Source organism: Corvus kubaryi, unplaced genomic scaffold (assembly GCF_017639235.1).
Source record: "Corvus kubaryi isolate FWS band 111438036 unplaced genomic scaffold, C.kubaryi_AGA036_p1.0 65382, whole genome shotgun sequence".
In the NCBI taxonomy this organism is placed as follows: Eukaryota; Metazoa; Chordata; class Aves; order Passeriformes; family Corvidae; genus Corvus; species Corvus kubaryi.
The window spans coordinates 73,625-82,827 of NW_024581963.1; positions in this window are offsets into that span (position 1 = coordinate 73,625).

Sequence of the window (9,203 nt, forward strand, 5' to 3'; positions counted from 1 at the left end):
AATATCCATGGGAGTTTAACTTTTTGCTCTTTCTAAAGTATAAATATGCTCTTTTAAGTTCGAAGAGCATGGAGTAGATAAGGAGCTGTATTCTCATTTACTCCTCTTCTTAGGTCTTCATGGAAAACTCTTGTCTTTGTATAAGTGCTCTTGTCTTTGTTGAGACCAGCTTTAGGTGACATTGTAAATATTCATCAAACTGTAAATGAAGAATGAATCCTCCCTGAGGAATACTGTTTCCTTCTTTATGATAGATGAACTGTAGACAATGACTGCATAAAGCTCAGCATAATGTCATGGCAGAAATGTTGGCCCATGAACCTGAGCAGGTTTATGTTCTATTTTCAAGCATCCCAGTGTCTAGATTTTTAGTTGACTGAGTCACTAAAGATCTGCTCCATCTTGTTAAACCTTATATATCTAAAAGATAGATATTTTTGAAATAGTCATCCAGATTCTCTATAAAACTTAGGGGGGTAAAAAAAAAAAAGGTATTTTGAAAGAATTATTAATCTCATTTAAAAGTAAATATTTAAAATACATTACAAAAATCATGCCCTAAAATTGCCTGTTCCTTTTCTTTGGCTACAGTACAGGCCTCCTAGATTAGGTGCAGTGATTTAAATAGTATATCCCTAGAAATATAACTAATTAAATCCACACTAGAAATCTTGAACAGTGAGAGCTGGGCAAATCAAGGGACAATTCTGAGAAAACAGATATGTTTATAGGCAAATAAATCTTATTTTAGTTAATTTACATTCTGAAAAAAAATCAAAAAGTATTTAATGATGGAATATGAAATATGCATGTACTCAATTTTCTGTGTACAATATAAAGCAAAATAAGATAAAAAAGTAAATTTCCAATTGTCTGTTGTTACATGATCTGCATTTGTTAAGTTATTGCTCTCTGCTCCAAATCTTTTCATCTCTCATATTAAAAAATGCTACTCTCAGTGAAAGTAAGCTTTATTTATCACACAGCAAATGCACATATTTAATTCTTAGTCTGAGACGTTCATACATTACCATATATTTTATGTAGATTGTTTCAGAGAAAAACACTGTGCACACAAACTGATAATATACACTCTCTGCACAGGAGGGGCAAGAGAAGATTGTACACCTTTACATCCAATAATTCGGTTAATTTCATATTGTCACTTACCGTAACTCAGATTGGAGTTTTTCTGCTTCCTTTTTTTTTTTTCTGATAATTGCTAAATTTATGCTTCAGTTTTGTTTTAATATTTTTCTTGTGTCATATTTTATGACCATCAAGTTCTAGTGCACCTTTCAACACTATCAACTAGACAGTGAGTTGCAAAATGTCAGAGTATCAGAAATGTTATTCTGCCCTGTTGATACTTTTTTGAGTGATTTAGAGCACAACCTTCACTAAAAGTCTGTAGTCATGTCACTGAGTCATAGCTTGAATGTTCTTTTATCACTCTCAGTAACATCAATATGTAAAATCATGACAATCTGTCTTTTTGTTAATTGCTTTGTTTTCTTTTATTTTCTGATCCTGTATCAAGCTGCAAAATATTTCTGCTAGGTAAGTGTGTTGAAATATGATTCAGGTAGTCAGTCATATCACCTCTGTCTGCAAATGTGGGTCTCCTGGTCCAAGCTGGGAGTCAAAGCTTTTTCTTTTGCCTGTGGAGACAGATATTACTTCCCAACCTATATTCAGCCCAACTATCTCTGTCGCTATGATTGGATGGGAGAAGTCTTTCACCTGGAAGTGACCCTCTCCCTCTGTTGACGACAGAGTCTAGATGGACAGCTCAGACTTTAGGAAATAACATTGATGAAATAATTTAAACTGTACTTTAAACAAAAGATATCTTGTTTGTTACTTTTTCATATCTTTTTCCTCCCAGCTATCCTTTATTGTTTCAAACTGACAAATTCTTTACAACCAGATCTAAGTCTATCTTCCCGATAACTATGCAATTCAACTCTACTTAATTAAGCAATATTAATCAATAGAAGCATTATACAAATTAAAAAACATGTATTTGAAAAAGAGTATTTTTGGATCAAACTATGCATTACAGTACTAATGATATTTTAACTACCATTACATTCTATTTTACTTAATTTTTTAGTCAATATAATTTTTATCTTCATTTTCATCATCTTTTTCCTCAGTTGAAGATACATGTTTAATTAAACAGAGCAAAGTTAAATTGTACTAAGGAACAGTTAGCATAAATTTTCAGTGTCCACCTTAGAAGTACAACACTCAAAAATGTGATAGTGTTATATCATTTAAAAAAACATATTTGAGTTTTCTATTTCTTATGACATTTCACAATGCTGGTGTTAAGTGATTTCTCCTAAAATACGTGTTTTGACAAAAGTAATTAAAGTGTGGACATTTTGAGTTATTCTGATACTTGAAACTAAAAATTGTCTGTGTTATTACTTCTCATTCATCAATTGTTTCATTCGCAGTGACCTTAAAGTTACTATGGCACAGTCACCCTGAAGGTGAATTCTAAAATTTTGATTAGCAGCCTGTGGGGTTTTTTTCTCTCTTCTACTCTTTTGGCAAGTAAACTAACACAGAGACATTACTCTTTCAGATATTGGCAGAGATTTTATTCTTTAATGAAATGTCACATCACTGATGGGTAGAAAGGAAACAAACTAGGAAAAATAAATGCTAAATTTCTTTAGAAAACAACAACCAGATCCATTTTCAACTAAAAAGAAATTGGACTAGAAAAGTCTGAGTAGTATGTTTAACCATCTTCAAGTCATATTGGAGGTTAATTGTCTACTTTTTGTCAGTTTCTGATTTGTCTGTCAAAATATCTTTCAGATGCCAAGCATTTAATTATTACCTGGCATCATAAAAAATATGCAGAGGTCTTTTCTTTTCTTTTTTTTCTTTTTTCTTTTCTTTTCTTTTCTCTTAGTCTTTTTTCTTGTTCTCTGTTAATCTTGTTTTTTATGGGAATGTCTTCTAAAAATAAGTAAATTTTGTATTTTTATTCAGGTCTGTTAAAGACGTGGGTTAATCCAATCCTGCTAAAATTAATTCAGCAGTTGAGACAGTGCTGTAGAAAACTCTCTGGTGCTTTTCTTCACAGGAACTCTCTAACTAATCTCTGGCAGCTTTAGGTTGCTCTTTACAACACAGCCCTGATGGGTTCTTGGTAAAAACCTAATTCAGAGAGGATTTTGAAGTTACAAAATATCAGCTGGGCCTATTGCTGTTTTTAAATCAATGGAAAGCCCTTGAAAAGTGTGAACTACCTGTTAACAAACATGGTAACAATTTTTCCCTGCTTTTCAGTATGCTAAATTTTACATGGATGGCATAAATTGCATCAGCTGAACTAATAGGAGCAGGTGAATATTTCTGGCTCTTCTCAGTGGTGCCCCAGCAGTAGGACAAGAGAAAACAGGAAGAAACTGATGCACAGGAAGTTCCACCTGAACATAAGGCAAAATTTTGCCCAGAGGGGTTGTGGAGTCTCCCTCACCAGAAGTATGCAAGAACCATCTGAACACAATCCTGTGCAATGCACTTTAGGAAGACCCTGCTTGAGCAGAGAGGCTGAGCCACATGCACCCAACAGTGGTCCCTTCCAAACATAACCATTCTGTGATTAGGTAGATTCATTCTTTAGTTTGGTCTTCCCTCCACCTTATTCCCAATAGTATTTTCACAGTTATATGTATATAATTTTCTCTGCTTTCAATGTCTTGGAGGGCAAGTTGTGTGGACATGGTACTTTTGTTAAAACAGGTGGAAATTGGTATGTTGGAAGATGTTGTGTGAGCCATTAGTTTAAATGGAAATGCTTGTAGAGCTACTGTCTATGAAGAAAGTACATTCAGTTCACTGTTAGTAAGAAAATAATTGCATTGAAATTTATGTCTCCTGGTTTTTATGGAAGGTGTTGTGAACTTTTTATACTAATTGTAATGTCAGTATATGCCATTTCAGATAAAACAGACCTCTTTTTTTATTATGTATCTGTATAACAAAAGGCAAAGTGCAATGAAAACCATATATTTTCACAATCCTACTTGAAATGTCATTAAAGATGAAATTTTGGGCAAACTCGGAGAAAAGGAGTTTGAAAAACAGTTTATTCTGTCTCTGTAGGATCATAGATTGATGGGGTAGAAAATGGGTTTCCTTCTCAGTTAGTCCATGCATTAAACCAGAGTTTGCTTTATTTAAACATTCTGAAATACGATATAATATGTTTGAAAAGACTGAAATGAAGCATTTACACTGAAAAGATGGTTTTCCTAAGATTTGAGTTACATAACATAGATTCTGAGAGCAAACTGTAGTATTTATGTTTAAAAAACTCCCACTTCTAAGACTGTTTGAATTTGTTGACTTTGACAGTCTATGACCTTGAAAGATGCTTGTCTTATCCTCCATCATCCTATTTCTGTTCCACAAGTCCTCTTCTAAAATGATATGTTCTTTCTGAATGAAAACTAATTCTAAGCACTTCACATCTTCAACAGAGATCTGGTATTTTGTCATTTCAGCATGTCACATTTTTAAGCTACCTAATGCAATGAATCAAAATGATTCAACACTAGCTTCTGAGCTTACATTTATTGTGATATACAACACACTAAAGATAAATGACAATTAAACCAAAACTCTCAGCCAATAGCCACACTTCTTCCTAATGATTAAATATGAATGTGCTTGAGTAATCTAGGGATGGATTATCTGTGTATTATATCAGAAGAACAATGGATGTAGGCAGTGCAAATTGGTTCAGGTTTTACAAGAGTTATTAGTACAGAACCACTCAGCCCAAGTCATGTTTCTTCCAGAGCTGTTTGCCTACTAATGCAGTATAGTTGCTTTTTGAAAAGCAAGCACAAGCGTTTCTGGGAGTAAGGACCTGGGAGAATTAGGAACAGCACACTTACTTGATAAGAGGGAATTAGTGTGATGGAGCCAGACTCTTTATCTTGCCACAGAAAAAGAGACAAACGATTCAAATTAAAGCACATGAAATTCAATCTGAACACAAGACAACACATTTTAGTGTCTGGACAGTCAAAAAGAGAAATGGGTTGCCAGAATAGTTGTGGAAGCTGCATCCTTTGAGATATTCAGGGACTGGCTGAACATGGTCCTGGGCAACCTACTGTATCTGTCCCTGCTTGAGGGAAAGGGGTGAAGTAGATGATCTCAAGAAGTCAGTTCTATCTTTCTGTGATTCTGTGTAAAAAATTCCAAAGGTGACAATTCTGCAGAGCACATGTACACTGGAAAATAATATGAGAGGTGACAGAATAGCTGAGATGAGCTGGATTGAGTCAACAGTCTTATTCCTCACCTCTACCACCACCAGCTGAAGTTCCAGAATTCATAGAAGGGCTATGCAGAGCTCAGCAGACTCTAGTTTGTAAAGAGAAGTACCTGCTCACAATACCTTCATTTTCCCTAGAAATCCTACGATCAAGGTGTTTCCAATACTGAGGATCTCCCAGATTTTCTGTTACCTCAATAAATTGAGAGCCAATTCTGAACACATGTACGTAATGGCTTTCATCAATGTCGAAGGATCTCTTAACTTGCAGGAAGATCTCTCTTTCTGTTCAGGTCATCTTTTCATACCTGTATTTTGTGGTCATACTCAAAGCAAGGCAACCTAACTGCCCTCTTTTGCCTAGGGGCTCATAATTTAGAATTCACATGCACTCACCTGATTCAGTAATTTCTTGAGAACTGCTTAGCAATTTAGCAATTAGACAGCAAGATATGGTTTACATTAATGTAAAAGCCTTGGGTTTTAGTAGGGCTCTTTCCCTATATTTCTGAGGATGTCTAAGCTATTTCTATTTCTAGATAAATTCCTTAAGGCCTCTGGTACACTATAAGTCTATGGTCTTGTCTGTAGTTTTTATAATAAAATTTAAGATTTAAAATAAAATTTCTCAGATACCTTCTCATACGCATTCTGATGAAACCTTCCAAAAGTGCTAATCTTTAAGTACACTTTTTAAATATATGGGGAGCAGAACTAAAATTAAACAAGCAGGTTGCACTGTTTAATACTAGTTTGGTGTGAATGAATAAAATAAAAGTAAATAAATCTCATGCCTTCTGAACAATTAATTAATTAATTTTTTTTTTATTTATTTATGTGGAGGAATTTTTAGTCAAGTTTTCCCTTCAATTATATATCTGCTGACATACACCATAAGCAGATGCACCACAGCTGGGAGAACTAATCAGCTAATTAAATTCCTAAAAGATGTCATGGCATTTTTCTCCTTCATTCTCAGAGTGGCTTATATCAACTCTATACCTATGTGAAAGCTAGAATAGACTTTTGGAAAGATAAGTGCACTTGTCTCTCTCTGAGAGGGTTTTTTTACAGTTTTGAATTCCCAGAAATGGCAGGATGACTGGCAATACCTCCTGTTAGCTGAACACACATGAAGGCATGAGGAGAGAGACACAGGGAGGTGCTGCTGTGAACATCTGCAATCCCATGTCAGCTTGCAGCCTGCTTTGGAGAAACAATGCCATGTAAAGCAGAAACAATGGTAGGAAAGGTCCAGATGAAGCAGGTGTCATTTCTGCACTGATTCATTGTAAGTGGCATTGTAGCTATGCCTCACCTCTGGGATAAAGGATCATTTTCTCTTTACCTTCCCACCCCTGAGAGAAGGGACCAACACATTTAGCAGGTCATCTGATCTGGAGATGCAGAAATTCTCATAGAAATTCTATTTCATAATGTAGATGTAGCTTGCTAACAAATACATTAGAAGATTGACCTAAATAGAATAGGTTAGAAATGGACTTCATAGATCCCTGGGTTCTAATGTCAGTGGGGCCCTGGCTTTCCAACAGTGCTTCTTCCCATCTTCATTTAGAAACATTGCACTGCTTCTTCCATTGAGTCAAAGAGATCTGAGAAATCAGGCAATGTTTACTTAGGTTTTCAATTTTATGTCACTCATAAGCAAGGCAGAATGAGGTCCTGGTGTATTATCAGCCTTTTTTTTCTTGGTATATTTTTGAGGTCAAAACCTATTTGTACTGATTGATCATTCCCTCTGTATCAAACTACATCACCACTACATATTTCAGAACTGCTAGCAAAGGTGGGATATAACTGAAGATTAAAACAAAGAATTTGAACGGACGTTTAGACCACATTCATGCCATGTTAAAAGCAGTTCAGACTGTAAAAATATAAGCACTCCAAACAAAAATGTTAAGTGTGTTTAGTCTTCTTTGTCTGTTTTCTTTAGGAATCTGCTTTTTAATGGTTAAAACATTATACAGTTTTAATCTCAAAGCCTGTGATCAGAAAATTTACCTAAGAATATACTTTTAAAGCTTATAGTAACATTAGACTGTAACTTTATTTAGAAGCTTGCAATACCACAAAAACTGTTTCTGTGCATTGGTGTTTCACAAGTGACAATATCTAGACCCACTTACATTAAAAAAAAAAAGAGGTTACCTTCTAGAAAATTGTAGTGGTTTGGAGAAAAATATTCTTCATTTTGCTCATTTATGGCCTGATCTAGTATATGCTTAAGTAGGTGGGACTTCTTCCAAGATGTATTGCCAAGAAGCTCAAAAGAGAAAAATTCCAAATGAAAATAAAGCAAATAATATTAAGAGGACAAAAAACTTAAGCAGCTTCTCAAGGATTTCTCTCAAGGAGAAGAAGAGGCTCTGGGGTGACATTTTGCAGCCTTTCAGTACCTGAGGGAGCTTACAAGAGAGCTGGAGCAGGACTTTTTACAAGGGCATGTAGTGATGTATAAGGTGGAATGTCTTCAAAATCAAAGAGGGTAGGTTTAGATTAGATATTAAAAAGAAGTTCTTTACTGTGAGTGTGGTAAGTCACTGGAACAGATTCCCCAGAGAAGCTGTAAAGGGATGCTTCAAGACATATAGACACATGTAAGCCTCAATTCTAGATTAACTACAGTATTCTGAGCCAAGCAGTTTACATTTCAGCTTAGGTGGCTTTATTTGTCAAATAAAAGCTTTAAAATAATAATTACAGGAGTCAGAGTACCAGCCAACTCAAATGCATCCTGAAAAGCTATCTCGATCCCTCCATCAAAAGATTGGGGAGTCTTTGATATTTCCTAGTGATTCCAGATAATGAACTGTTGCTCTATACTCTCAGTCAAGTAAACTGAAGAAGGCTGTTGGGCATTCCTAAATCTTTTCTTTATGTGGTCAGCAGATGCTTTATAAATTACATTGATTGCCTCTGAACATCTGAAAAATAGTTGCCAAGGTAAGCAACAATTTTCTTTGCCATACAGAAAAGCAAGTGGTAACAAATGTTTTAATTAACTGTCCCTTCTGCCAAATGCAAGGTTCATGAATTCTTCCTTTAACCATTAAAATGAAAAAACTTGAAATTATTATTGAAAAATGTCTCTACAGCAAAGAAACAATAGTTTTTCCTTGTAGGAGTTTACTGCCATACTCTTGCACCATATTCAGCATATCAGCAGTTTCTTTCTATATTCTCCCAGTATGCTGAGCCCCTCATAATCCCACCTGTGTGTAGCCTCTTGTACTTTCAACTCCTTAATACATTAAAGGAGGCTGTTCTACCTTCTGTAGTCCTTCAAAAACCCAGCTGACTCCAGCTTTCTCTTACAACCACATTCCTTAGGATGTGTCCATGAGTTCCACAGTTCACCAGATGTAGGTCTCTGTAACAACCAGAATCTGAGGATGTGATAGCAAACTTATTAGTGTCCTGCAAAAGAACACAGAAAAAAACCCAGGAGGTTTTACTTTGTCAACTCTCATTTTGTCTGTATGGCTTTGCAACACTCATGAACTCTTTCATATTCTGAAAATGTCTTTAACTTTTCTTCCAGTCTTAGAGAGAAGGAAAAAAAAATTTCCAAACTATGCCAGCCCCAGATCCCATCTCCTGTAACACGTTTCCATCACTCAAATGAGTGCTGACAAACTCCATAGGTTAACAGCACATAACAGTACATGATCAAATGTCTGATTCACCCAAAAAATGTGGAAGAACCTCAGTCTGAGATTTCAATGCCTCATGAAATCATGTCTTTTATTCTACATATATTTCAGCATATAAATATGGGGTAGATGTTGGTCTATTGGTCACAAGAGCAAAAAAATTAAAATCCTGTAGTGGTTTGGTCCAAAATACTCATTACTGTTTATCTGCT